Here is a 14,885-nt window from a genome sequence, read left to right on the forward strand (position 1 = left end):
GCTGAAATTGAGGCTTGTTCTGCTGCATAAACTGCTGGTTATGAGCATAATTTGAGCTTTGGCCTTGTTGAGCAAAAGTTGCTTGTGGTCTCCATGTTGAGTTGTTCACATTAGAGTAAGCATTTCCCATAGGTTTCTGTTGATAACCTCCTGCATAAGCAGCTTGTTCTTGCAAATAATCATCACCATAAGAAGAATAATCAACTCCACAACTTTGAGTTCCATTTGTGAAGGCAACTTGTTGCATAGTTGTAGGAGTTGAGGTTGTTGCCTTTGTGCAAAAATCACTAAGAAGCTGAGTTAACTGGTCAAATCTTGCATTCATGTAGTTAACTGAGTCAAGTTCATAGATCCCAGCTTTCTTTGGCTCAAGTGCTCTAGGATTTCCCCATAAATGGGTATTATGAGCAATCTTCTCTAATAGATCATAGCATTCTTCACTTGTCATTCTCATGAAATCTCCTCCTGCTTGTGAATCAATTGTGTTTCTTATGGCTGGAGTAACTCTGGTGTAGAAATTCTGAACAATCATCCATTTGGGTATTTCATGATGAGGACATTGCCTTTCAAGCTCCTTAAATCTCATCCAAGATTCATACAAAGTTTCGTCATCCCTTGGTTTAAAAGCTACCATCAAATTCCTCAAATGAGTAGTTTTCCCAGGTGGGAAAAATTGAGATAGAAAAGCTTGAGATAGCTGCTCCCAAGTAGCTATAATAGCTTGTGGGAGTGAGTCATACCACTCCAATGCTGAATCCCGAAGAGAAAATGGAAATAAGGTGAGCCGAATCACTTCATCAGAAACTCCAGGTTGTCTTTGTGTACCACATATCATCAAAAATTTCTTCAAATGAGAATGAGGATTTTCAAGTGGGCTACCTCCAAATTGTGAATTCTGAACCATTTGAATAAGACCAGTTTTTAATTCAAATTGATTAGCTCCAATAATAGGTCTGTTATCTCTCACATCAGTACATCTAGGAAAAGCATAGTCTAACATGGATCTTCTTTGAGGATCATTTTGATTAATAACCACATTTTGCCCGTTTTGCTCGTTTCCTCCATTATCTCCACCAATAGCTCTATTTTGATTCTCCATATTTTCGATTGTCTCCTCTTGCTCAAATATTTGTTGTTCTTCTTTTTCTGCTTCTTTTCTTCTTTTGTATTCCTTTTTGTTGGCTCGACAGAATTTTTCAATTTCAGGATTGAACAATAATTCAGTGTCACTTGTGCTTTTCGATCGTCTCATAAACAAGAAAAGTACCTGAAAAACACAAGGAACAATAGTGAAAATAAAAGAAAATAAAAATTCTAATTAGCTTAAAACAATTAAAATCCAACTTAAAACAAACAATTCAAGAACGCGCCAAAAACTTGGTACGGTGTGTCCGCAAGTGCACTGTCATGAGTATAGTTTTAAAATTGATATCGATCCCACAGGAATTGTGCTTAAATTGGAAATAAAAGTATAAGCAAATTAGAATGACAAAAATTAAAAGATATTAAAAATAAAATCTAAAAATTAAAATTAAGACAAAAATTAAAGATGTAAAATGAAATTTGCAATTAAAATTGGTATTTAAGTAATTAATGCTAAACCAAACAATTAACTAAAATTAATTAAACTAGATTACCAAAAATTAATTTGAAATTTCTATTTATGAAATTAAGAAAAATTAAATCTAAATTCAATAAAAATAAAAATAAAGTAATTCTAGAGATTAAATTTAAATTGGATTTAAATTGAAATTGCTATTTATGAGATTTGGAGAATTTAAATCTAAATTCAATGAAATAAAATTGATTCTAGAGATTGGATTTTCAATATTGTTTGCATGTGGTTTATCATTAATTTAGCCAAACACATGAGAATTGCAATTTTGAGGGAAATCAATTCTTAAATTTTTGAAACCTTTTTCAAGCATCTCAAAATTAGTTTTCATTAAATCAAACCCTGCTTTCACGGTATTTCAAATCTAGCAAAACCCAATTAATGCTCTAATTGATTTTTGGAAAGTTCCCTTAATCTTCTTAGCTTATTTCTAACACCAAGAAAATAAAGTTTATTGCAAGATTATCCATCCCCAATATTCACTTTTCAGTCCATCTATTAAGGATTAAAACTTAACTTAATGAGGGCCCATTCATCAAGCAAGGAAATAAGCACACAAGCAATAAATCAAAATATAACAAATCCCATTTAAATGGCTAAATCAGTTCAAAACCACAAAACAAATCAATATTTACAAACCCATCTCTAGAATCTCAATAAACTACTCACAAATCATTGTTTAAACATAAACCCAAAGGAAGAAATGAAGAAATAATGGAAATGTAAGCTTAAGGGTAGAAAACTCAAGAAATCTGCAGGATCTCTCGCAAAAAGTGCAGAAACTTGATCCTTGCTGCTGCTGGAAGAAGATGCAGAAAATGCAGAAAATGCTCCTCTTTCTCTCTTTCTAATCTTGCCAAAAATGCCTCCCTTGCTCTCTATATGGAAAGAAAGTGATAAAATGGGTCTTTATATAGGCTAAGGGACTGTTCTAGAATGGGTAAAAGGGGGAAGGATCCAGAAAAGGTGAGGTAAAAAGCTGGAGTAACGGAAATGCCACGTCAAAAATTTTCCAAAGAAACGACATAAGCCGAGCTTGTGTCGCGGGTTGTGTCGCTCTCGGCGTGAATATCTGACGATCGACACAACCTGCGACATAAGCTAATTCGGTTGTGCTGCAGGTTGTGTCGCTCTCGGCCATTTTTAACTCAACTTCAAAATTTTTGCAATTCGATTTTAATCTCCTCCAAATGGCTACTCTGATCAAAATTCATCAAATTTCTCCAGATTTAACCTACAAAGCAAATAAATTCCAAAAATTAAACTAAGAAATGTGAAAATTGTAAAATTGACTAAATATATACTAATATCTAAAATAATAGCTATGAATAAGGGTAAATTATGTGCAAAAATTACTCCTAAATGATGATATAAAATGCATGCATCACTCCTTAAGATTGGGAGGCCATGTAACGTTAGGACTGCCACTGCACATCAATTTTGCAAGTTGATTGTTGAACTTCTCCGAGGGATGACCACCATCAAAGAACGAATATTCACTGGGATCCTCACATAATTTACTCTCTTACTCCCCTCTTCCCTCCACAGCTTATTATTCCTCTATATGAGCCGCTGCCACAATGGGGGCAAGCTTAAAACTCCAAATTTCCTTTCGCCACTTTTAGATATTTCCTGATAAGCTATGATCAAATTGGATAGAACTGGAGAAAAGAAGATATCTATTACTTTGAGCGCAATTGTTAGATTTCCAATGACCATCGCAACGTACTCTTCTCTGAAGTATTGCTGAAGCACAGTGGAATTCATAATCGTTACTTCCAATGCTGAACAAGTAAATGGCTCCGATAAAAAAAGGCTTGGTCTCCACTTTCTGCCTTAGCTGCTTCTCCACTTTCTTGAAATAACTAAGTTGGGTTTTAAGGTCTATCACCTATTTGTGAAGGAAATGGAAATCGCAGAGTTAAAAAACTCAAAGAATCAGATTATAATTAATGTTATTTGATCAACAGACTCAATTTATATATACCATTCCTTGATGGGTCTCAACTAGAGCACCAGCTCCCCTGAAGCAGAGTTTACTCCATTTGTGTACTGATGATTACCAAACTGAAGATATGGGGAAATGAATAGCGAATTTAAATACTCAGCTGCAAGAAATTTGAATAGAATCAACTTAATTTTTCATAATTCGTTGATCAATTAGAAGTGGGGAAAAGGGAGTAAAGTAATTAATCTTACCAATGAAATCTGGAATTATTCTGCCATCAGAGAACCTTTCAGTAGGATACTTAAAGAATGTTTCCCCATAAGGCCAGAAATTTGCCAGGCCGGCAGGATTTTTGATGCAGTTATTATTGCCAGCGTCAAATAGTGAATCTTCAAAGACAAATAAAGCATTACGGTTCTTTGGAGACCAGAATTGGCTTTGGCTGCTGCAGTTCTTAAAATCGCCATGATTTTTATTTTTTCCATATTGGTTTGGATTGTTTTTTAACTGGGTTCTTATAGGTAAAAATTATTATATTTAGAATATTTTATTTGAATCATATTGCTAGCTTTTTGATTTGGGTCATAATTTAACCAAAAAACATATCGAAATTTGAATTTACAATGCAATATATTGAATTTCAAACTAAAAATCTCATTAGTTGTAGGTCAATTATAATACTATTAAACTAAAATTTATTGATAAAGACAAAATGTTTTTGATAGTAATAGATTTTATAACAGAAATTGATCCGTTTCAAATGAACTTTTAAAGCCAGATTAGACTTTTCAGAGAACTGATAAAGGAATGGATATAAGTCTACAATGCATTTTGGCCTTCTATAAATTGGACCTAATTAGCAAATGAAAACCCATAAGTAGGCTTAGGCCCATTTGGCTCGCAAACTCTTTATCTACCAATTTGGAATTGGAAATCACAACCATGATTGAACCACCTAATACCCCATGGAAATAAAATTAAAAAACAAAACCCAACAAGTGAAAATGGCTATGCAGCTATGCATGCACTTTATGTAGCTATGCATGCACTTGATAAATGCAATTGATTACTACTCTTTGTACTGATCAAGGATAGGACAGTGACCTAATTTCGTCTACCCCCGTTTTGATTTTCTTGAATTTGCAAAATTGAACCCTATTCATCTAAATAAGAAAATTTATTTATTGCTTAATTTTTTTATTCAATTACCAAGCCAGTCTTTGTCAGCAGCGGGGTTAATTGAAGGAGGCCGTGAGAGGCTCGAGAGGGGCAGCGTGGGGACAAAATCAGCAACTGGAAGCTACAGAAGACATATCAAAACGGGAGGAAAGCCGTTTGTTGGTGAAAAGCCTCCTGTGGAGACAGCTTTTTAAGATCAAGCCAATTGCAGAAGAAAGGCTTGGCGTAGAAGATGAAGTTCAAGCCAAATTAGATGCCAACAACTCGGCTTCTTTGAAAAGTAAGTATTCCTATTTAAATTATCCAATTTTATTCAGATCTGATGGGATTGGCACCGCTAATGTTTACCTATTCATTGAAATGTTCGAAAGTATGAAAGATTGTATCATCTATCACAATTGTTGATTTCCTAAAAAATGCAATTGCTTTTGTTTTCTATCATTTTCTCTAGCAATTAGTTTTTTTAACTAATGATATGATGGGGTTCAAAACTATTTTTTTGGAATGGCCATGAACCTTCGTCTGGAAAAGTAATTACAAATTGAAAACTTATTTTCATGTTTTTTTCTTTTATTTTTATAAATGTTTTCACACTCTAGAGAAATAATTCTAATTTCTATATGTCATTCGTTGTTACAGTGTTATTTCGAGGGTAACTATGATTTGATCAAGTTTATCAACCTGGTGAAGCAAGCAGGTCTTTATGTTCAGTTCAGGATTGGACCTTATAATGTCTGTGCTAAGAGGAACTTTTGGGTAATACGCTGGCACGTAAACAGAAAGAAAAGCTTAATTAGATATGAAGTTTGGTGAACTTTAGCTAAATATTCTGTGCTAAATTCTTGAACAGATAATTGCCCTGTCAAGGTAAAACGCGTTTTGTGATTCCTTTTACATATGTACTTTTCTTCTATGGATTCCCCCTTATTCCATTGACATGATTTATCTATTTAATTAATTTTGGGTTTTCAATTTTCTCACATGAAGGCCCAATTGCAAAAATTCACTACAAAGATTGTCAACATGATGAAAGCAGAAGGATTATTTAAGTCTCAAGGTGGTCCAATAATTTGATCCCAGGTCTAGTATCTCATTAGTTTCTTCTTTATCCACTTAATTTTTTTGTTTTTTTTTTTTGTGTGTGAAATATCCGCTTAATTAGTTGTCGCAAGGGATTTTGCGGTCGCCTGGACGATCACTCACCGAAGTGGGAAAGAGTGAGGAGTCGCCACCTTAGTTTTGAGGGAAACTAAAGAAAACCATTTGGGAAGATAAATTAAGAATGAAACCACTTCAAGACAGAGATTCTAGGTTCGGGGTCCGTAAATGGGTGGGGAAGGTGTTAGGCACCCCACCTCATCCCTTAATAAGGGTGAGTAGATTTAATTTCTCATTCTTCATAAATTAGTTAGGAGGGCTTGAATGGAAATGTCAATCCTTTTTGATAAAAGGAATATTTAATTTTTCACTAATTCGGATTACCCAGATACATAAGTAAATGAGACAACCTTAGTGAGTTGACGTCGCGAATCATTTATGATTTTGAGATTATTTTGCGTACAGGTTAAGATTTGGTATGAGAATCGGATAAGAACTCTCCTCCGATCTCTTTAAAATTTTGGGTGGAGACCGGATAAGAACTCTCCTCCGATCTCTTTTAAATCATTAAAAATTTCGAGTTGAGACCGGATAAGAACTCTCCTCCGACCTCTATTTAACGTTTATTAAAATTTCGAGTTGAGACCGGATAAGAACTCTCCTCCGACTTCTATTTAACGTTTATTAAAATTTCGAGTTGAGACCGGATAAGAACTCTCCTCCGATCTCTTTAAAATTTTGGGTGGAGACCGGATAAGAACTCTCCTCCGATCTCTATTTAAATCATTAAAAATTTCGAGTTGAGACCGGATAAGAACTCTCCTCCGACCTCTTTTAGATTAACAGGAGCCTGAAAGGGACTTTTCCAATCTCCCGAACTTTAATCTCAGCTACATGTTATAAGAGCCTAAAGCTAAGGATTCTGGCATTCAAAGGTGCTGGGAATAAGGCTTCTTGATACCTTGTGACTAAACGGGGGATACTAGACTTGATTTACCGACCTTCCATGTAGTCATCTTACCAATGCCTATTAATGTCCGATCCATTCTGTTTCGTTTACTTTGGTTTTATTCCACTTTATGGCATCTTGCCGAATTGCCGTTTACGTCAGCCTAATAGTTTAGCTATTTTCCCGACGTGTTATTCAGGCTCTCTCTTTTAAAAGAGACCCTTAAGTTGCAGTTACCTACATTTTACCCAACCACTCACACGCCACTAGGAGCTAGAAAACTTGCATTCAGAAATGACGAAGATTAATAAAATGATGGACTAATCACTAAAGAGATAACTCGAGAGTAACATTCTTTGGGGTCCTTTTGCACAAAATGAACTTGGATAAAATCGCATGCGTAAGAAGAACAAAGAAAGTGCGAAAAGTAAACGTAAACACTTAATGAAACAGCAATATGAGCTCTTACCTGTAAGGAGCCAAATCTATTGAAATAACTACGGGGTGGCAAATAGTGATAAGACAGCGAACTGATTAGCCTGAGGGCTGATGTTCGTCGTGAACTGAAGGGTGCTTAGCTAAAATGCAATCAGATTAAGATAAAAACCGAGTGGAATGAAGTTGAGCTTGGACAACGGGAATGAAGACAGAGATGATAAAGGGCTGAAAGTGAGAGTATGACCAGATACTGAACAAACTGAAAATGTAGAGTTCGGATTCGAATCCTTTTCAAGAAAACACTTCAGAAAACTAGTTTCAAAATTCTTTCTAATCAACACTTCTAAGTAGCGAGTAACAAATGAATGAAGTTTCAGAGTTCTTCCGCTATAATAACTACCTCTCTTTTTGCCTGTCCCTTGAACAGTTTTTCATGCAGGTATTTATAGGAATCGGGTGCTCTCCGTGAAGGGTCAGGATTTATTTTGAGGGAGATGGAGGGTCAAGATTTCGAAGGACATGATCGGATGTTCAGGAATTAAAGAGAATCAAAATGAATGGCTGAGATCACTCTTCAGAATATTTGTCCTTTTCTTCTTTCAATCTGACGGTCCCAAATCTTCTTGTCCGGAACGATCTGAGGGCTAAGAGCGAAAGACGCTGGTATTGTCGTCTTCTCTCTTGATCCAAGGGTTCCGGGTTTGTCCTTACCAGTGAGATCAACGGTGGGGATTGGGATGTACTGAGGCGTCATGACATACCACGGCACTGTCGAGATTGCGGGCGATTCTTAGGCGTGCGGTGGAGATCTCGTCTGCCATGCTTTAACTACCTCGGCTCTGATTCTGACGACGGTTATTTGGGATTTGTCTTATTCTTTTTGTCTTCCGATCCCTCCCCCTTCTCGATCTTCTTGACACGCTCCTATTCCGATCTCTCATGCTGATCTCCTATCTTCCGATCTCTATTATCCCTTAATCAGCCTTGGTCCGGTCAAAGCATTAATTGCCCCTCGATTCCCGAAGCGTCCGCTTCGTTTTCTGCCCAGCAATAAATGCCCATTTTCCCCTATATATACCCCTGTCGACAGGGACTTTCCTTCATTCGATTTCCTCTCTTCCTTCTTACTTCCCAGTTCTAGCTGCTCCGGCGGAAGTTCCGGCTACAACTGTGGCTTTGATCCTTTTCCGATGGACTTCCTTACTCCTCGACTGAAAATTTACGACCCCGGTGATCGCATAACCTTGTCTGATGATGGTGAGAGAACTGGGTTAATTGACCGATCTGGATTGCGGACCTCGACCGTGCCGATCCCGAGTTGTTCAACTGGCATAATCGGCAAACTGATTTTGGCCGAGCAAATTGCTGATGCTCCGCTGACCCTTGGCGGTTGCTTCCTCAAGTTCATTCGGCTTCTCACCACATTGAGTGTTCCGACAGCGGTTTCCTTCCACATTGGGTGTTCCGACAGCGGATTAAGCTCCGGTCGGCGACACCCTTGGGATCAGTTATAAACATGGGCCTCTTTAGATAGGATGTTCCGCTGATCCTTAGATCGGCCTTTTGATGTAATCAGATCTCTAATGTATTCCGATCCTTAGATCGCCCAAATTATGTAATTTGACTTTTGGAAATGTATTCTGATCTCTTGAGATCGCCCAAATTATGTAATCTGACCTTTTGGAAATAAAAATCTTGTTTCTCCAATTATTATCTTATTGATTATTTTCCGATCTCTGATATATTTGTCCGATCTGGTTCCTAACATAACGACTCTTAACTAATCCTTTATTCAAAATATTCAACTTATTATGCCGATCTCCATTTAACCGATCTCGGAATGTTCGAGAGACGTGTCGGAACAGCTGGCGAATCCCGTTAATCGATGCACTGCCTGGAACCTCGCGAGCATTAAATGCTCGAACTAGTATAAATAGGGGTGGGGGGTTAGCCATTTGCTCCTGTATGTCATTTCAGTCTTTTGCTCACAACTTCGAAGTTCTCTCGTTTCCTCATGTTCTTCTGACGCCGATCAGACTCCGGTAAGGGCTTTGATCTTCTTTTTAGTTTAAACTCTTTATTTCCTTTGAAAATGAGCGACGCCGAAGGTCAGAGAGCGACGAGCCCTCCTTCCATCCAATTCTCGTGGTCGTCTGATGAAGAAGAGGTAGTCGGGCCAAGCATTCAACAAGAACCTCCCAGGGTCTCCGTTCCAGCTCGGGGGCGGATCGCACCATCAAGGCATGCACCTTCTTCAGGGAGAGAGACTCTCCCTATGGATGAGCTGCCATCGATCTTGCAAGAATCCGATCTGCAATCGTTTAGCCAAGAGTACAATATTCGTCCTGATTCGTACGAACTTATCCGGTGCCACGGCGATCACCGAGCCGATCACTCCTTTGAAGAGAATGACATGGTTATGGTATACGAGGAACAGTTAAAGGCCGGTCTTCGGTTCCCTCTAGATGACTTCTTCAAGGAGGTCCTAAAACTTCACCGAGTGTGCATTGCTCAAGTTCACCCTAACTCGTGGCGGATCTTGGTAGCCTTCCAGGGCTGTCTGAAGCTAAGGGAATCGGACCTACGGCTAAGGTGTTCGCCGAACTGCAGGCTAACTCGCCGAAAGGCGAGCGATCGTTCTTTCAGCGAAGCCTCATTGTGGGCTCTTTACCGATCTGCCCTCCTCCCTTAAGAATTGGAAGAACCGCTTCTTCATTCTGAGGAGCAAAGATCCGAGCTGCTTTGAGGACTTCCCCCGTAGCTGGTGGCACCAGGGACCCTTGATTCCGAAGCGCATTACCCTGAGCCAGGAGGAGAGCCTAATAGTGATGGAATTAAAGAATCAGCCGCCACTCAAAAGTATTCTGTTTGGATGCGGTGGCTGAAAGTGCACCATTGGACCATTCAATCGCTCCAGGCCAAGACCGCGAACTTCCGCTCTCGACCTCGGCATTGGTATTTTCTATATCTCGGATCTCGGGACCTTAGCGATCTCAGCCTCTTCTTTGTGCGGTATGGCGGGTGGTGAGGTTCCAATAAGCGAAAGAAAGAAAAAGAGATCTCCGGAGTAAAGAGATGAAGCGTGCGGCACTACAAACACCCGACCATGAACACGGGAGATACAAGGAGACCCGCCTCGACCTTCGGGGCCACCGATCGCAGAAGCTGTCCGATCTCCTCCTCAACGAGAAGAGCCGCCTCGACCTCCTCCAGCTGCTCCAAGCACAGAAAGGGGGCCTTCTCAAACTTCTGGGAGGACCTCTTCTCATGGAGCTCAGACGCTGATCGACTCCCTGAAGAATAATCGGACTGTTCGGGAGAACCCCAGTTTTGCTAAAGTCTTGGGGTCTTCCATCTGCCTTCGGGAGGATCGGGATAGACTGTCTCCGGACAACCTTGACGATATCCTGACCTGATCCATGAGTCTGAATGTTGAGTGTCTGGTGAACCAGCACATGGTTCGGGAAAAGGCTCACCGCCTGGGTAAGGAGGTCGAGAAGAAGAGTCAGGAAGTGGCTTTCCTCCGATCCCAACTCTTATCAACTCAGGATTACATATCTCAAGTTGAGGGGCGGGCGAAGTTCTATGAAGATAGGCTGGCCGAACAGAATCATGTTCTGGCTGAAAAGGATCGTGCTCTCGGGGAAGTCCCGGCACTCCGGGCCAACGAAGCCTCTCAGGTCGCTCAACTTATCGAGGAGCTTAAGGCGAAAGACGAAGAAATGGTGACGAGAATAGCCGGTGCCTATGTGAATGCTCATAAGGACCTCTTGGCCGAACTTTAGAAGCGTTACCCAGAGGAGGACTTCTCTTGGATGGCCGACCTGGCTCCCGGGGGCGAGTGCGAGGATAGTGAGGAGGAGGAAGAGGGTGAGCAAAATGTAGATCAGGCTGGGGGTGATCCCCCAGCTGAATAACTTGTACAAATTTTACAATGAAATGAAATAGAATGCCTTTTGTTCGATGAATGGTTGTGATCGGAAAATTTCTAAACCCTTGTTTGTCTGAGTATATTGAAATAACTGGAAGCGATTATTATCCTAAGTGTGAGAGATCGGAAAACACAGTATGCATGAGATTGGTAAGGAACCAACGTTAAACAGAACTTAATTGAAAATTTGGCTTGAACATCTAAGATCGGGATCTTCATTAAACCGAATTGGAACCTTAACTTGATTATTCCTAAACTTTTAAAAAAAAGAGGTCGACCATGAGTATTGGCAGCAAGGGCCTAGCGTTAGTTCAATTTTGTCTGGGAAGAGAGATCGGGAATATAGTTAACTGGTCAGGATATTTGACAATTGGCTTGAGAGATCGGTGAATGATAGACTGGTAAGGCTTTGACTGATGTGAGGACTTAGCATTGATTCAATTCTTTGTGAGGAGAGATCGGAAATGTGACTGCCTATCAAAGAGGGATCGAAAATGTGATTAGCTGTCCAAAGGAGACTTAGTACCGGGGATCGGTTTCAAAGTTTTATTGATTTTGGGGATCGGCCAAAATATGGTGTCGACAGCTGCCCCTCTTTACATAATTTCTATTAAAGGAAAAATTTCCGTGTAGGAATTATGTAAAGATTCAGACTCATATTTTGGACGATTAGGTGTTCGAAGTTAGGGAACTAAAGCACACCTAAGTTAATGACCTAGAGATTGGCAACAGAAGTTAAAATTTAAATTGCTTAAAATTAAAATCAACTTAGATCAAGGAACTAGAGGTTGATAACGGAAAATTTAAATTGCTGGAAATTAAAATCAACTTAGATCAAGGAACCAGAGGTTGATAACAGGAAAATTTAAATTGCTGGAAATTAAAATCAACTTAGATCAAGGAACCAGAGGTTGATAACAGGAAAATTAAATTGCAGGAAATTAAAATCAACTTAGATCAAGGAACCAGAGGTTGATAACGGAAAATTTAAATTGCTGGAAATTAAAATCAACTTAGATCAAGGAACCAGAGGTTGATAACAGGAAATTTAAATTGCTGGAAATTAAAATCAACTTAGATCAAGGAACCAGAGGTTGATAACAGGAAATTTAAATTGAGTCATATTATTCATTCACGAATTTACTAAACAATGGTCCAAAAATCACTTCATTGACTGAATAATTTGTACATCATATTCTCTACATTGGCCTAGGCTCTGGAAGGTTCTTTATAATAAGATGACATCTTCTAAGATACTCGTATAGCCTTTCTTCTTGCTTGGCAGGGTCGAATGCTTTGAGGGCATATTCGGATTCAGGTAATAATTCTTGTTTTCCCTGTGCTATCGTTCTTTCCAGCTGGTCAACATTCTCTTTCAGCTCTTGATAGAGAGCAGCTTGTCTTTCCTTCTCCTTCCTTTCCTTAGTACATTCTTTCAAAATATCGTTGATGAGTAGTGCCTGTTCTTTTAATTCAAGCTTCTTCTTTTTGTTTTCCTGCTTATACTCTTCAACGAGTACCTCTTGGTACTTCATCTTTTCCTGAAGCTTACCATTATGCACTCTCATTTCTTTGACCTCACCTTGAAAAGAGTCTCTTTCCTTTTCCCACTGTACTTCCTGCTCTTCGAACCTTATCTTTTCGGCCCTTGCCTCTTCCCTGAGTCTTCTCACCTTTCTTTTAAGTTTTTACTGTTGGTCCTCCAAATATTTCATTTGTTCTTGCAATCGTGTGTTCTCGGTATTTGCCTTTTGTAATGAGTCATTCAGACGGTTATCAGCTTCTTCTAATAGGTCGTCTCGGCGAGGGTTGCTGTCTTCGAATTCTACAGTTGAATGTTCTCGGTCCCTGTTAGCCCTCCATTCAAGATAATCGCGTGTGACACTTGGACCTTTAGGCGACCTTTCCATCAAGGAGATGTTTTCCCAGGATCTGCGAGCCGTTTTCAACCCTTCCTCTTCCTTGAGCTCATGGTAGAAATGACCTTGGTGGTATTCTTCAATGTCGATTCTGGATTGTGTTGAGCCAAACTGCCTTATTACCAATGCCGGAGTGTAACTTGTGTATCCGGTCACTCCGATTAGGGATACCGACTGATTACCTCCCGTCACCGTCGAGCGGGTTGGCACGGCGTCCACAGCTTCCTCCAACAGTAATCATGGCTATTGAAACTCAAAATCCGTTCCCACCACTGCTGTTCATTCTTCGGGCTGATTACTAACCGGGTCATTCTCTCGATGGGAGGCTGGTCAAGGTACCAAGTCAATCCCTTTGTCTCCATGGGACACATGTGATTGATAATCCAGAGGTATAACAATTGAGAACAACACTTCATGGACCCTTTGCCCTGTTTTCTGCAGTAGGTAAGGGTTAACAGGGTCTCCGCAAGAATTGCCGGTATCGGATTGATCCCCTGCCTTTCTACCGTCCAAAATACTTCCACCGCGCTGCAAGTTATGATTCCCAATGGCCCCGGGAACAAAATCAGACCATAGATTCCCAAGGCGAGTGCCACTGAAGCTTGATCCCACTGTTTCTCTTGGAGGTACTGATCTAACCACTTCTGGAGATATGTCCAATACCAACCATGTGTGTTTCCTTTGGCAGTTTCTTTTGACTTTACTTCTTCTGGGGGAGTACCCAACATATGTGCCAATCGTTTCCAGGTCTGCCTATGCTCGAGGTGTAGGTAGATCCGGTTCTGCAATGAGTAAGGAATCCCTAGCAATGCCTGATATTCTTCCATAGTGGGAACCGTATCAATGTCATTGAAAGAGAATACCCCGTACTTAGGATTCCAAACCGACAGCATGGCCTTTAATGCCGGGATTTGGACCTTGACTCGCATTAAGGTTGCAATCCTCCCGTACTTCTCTTCAAATCGTGCCTTGACCTGATCGGGAAGCGACCTCCAACTATTAGACAGGCCCTCGAGGCTGTTCATTCTGACCCCAATCTTATTCAGATCCAATGAAGGTAGTAAGCTAGCATGTGCCTTGGAAACATCATTTTGTGGGGGTACTGGACCATGAGCTGATTTGGGCCAAGGTTTAGCATTCTGAACCTCTTCTGCCGACTGACTCGAGGATGCCATGATAAAAATGATGCCTATCCTTTACACAGACTCTCGATTTGGTGACGCCTGCGGAAAAACCCGTTAGCAAGATAAATTTGGGTAATTTTGAATCACACTGTTGACAAGGTAACACGTACACATTTATCAAAGTAGGAAAATGTGTAGGTGTTTCAGTAGAATTCAAGATTACTCTCACAAAAAAATGAACAAAAGGAAATTAAAGCAGAGCAGGGTAAGAGCAAGTATGCCCCTTTTGTCCTATAATAGGGAGACTCCTAATACCGGATGAGTGCTACCTATTTGGATAGTTCTATCTTATAAGGTAGCTTACTACGGCTTTCAGCTATTGTGATAGTTTAGTTCAAGGTCTAATTTTCTAAAAGCCACAGGTTCCCAAATTGCCCCTACTGTAAACAGTAAAGCCCCATTCTATAACCATGATATTATCGGGAAAATTCCACGGGTATCACAGTAGATAGAACAAGTTTCAATCTGAGCAGAAGCCTTCACGGATACTAACGGGGTAGAACCCACAGGTACCGCTACATGACCCCCTCTTATTTCCTAGAAGGGTAAGAAAGCCCGGGTATAGGGCCGGAGTGTGTGAGGACATCGTGTGAGTGTTCGGTGTGTGAAGGGACACCTTTACCT

At 40.0% G+C, this 14,885-nt stretch overlaps 1 non-coding gene across 1 annotated transcript; it reads left to right on the top strand.

The window, feature by feature from the left end:
* The first annotated feature begins 542 nt into the window (after nt 1-542).
* Nucleotides 543-649, top strand: LOC131176669 (small nucleolar RNA R71). Its single transcript, XR_009146624.1, has one exon. It is a non-coding gene; the product is annotated as a small nucleolar RNA R71 (small nucleolar RNA).
* The last annotated feature ends 14,236 nt before the right edge of the window (nt 650-14,885 follow it).

This window comes from Hevea brasiliensis, unplaced genomic scaffold, assembly GCF_030052815.1.
Source record: "Hevea brasiliensis isolate MT/VB/25A 57/8 unplaced genomic scaffold, ASM3005281v1 Scaf216, whole genome shotgun sequence".
In the NCBI taxonomy this organism is placed as follows: domain Eukaryota; kingdom Viridiplantae; phylum Streptophyta; class Magnoliopsida; order Malpighiales; family Euphorbiaceae; genus Hevea; species Hevea brasiliensis.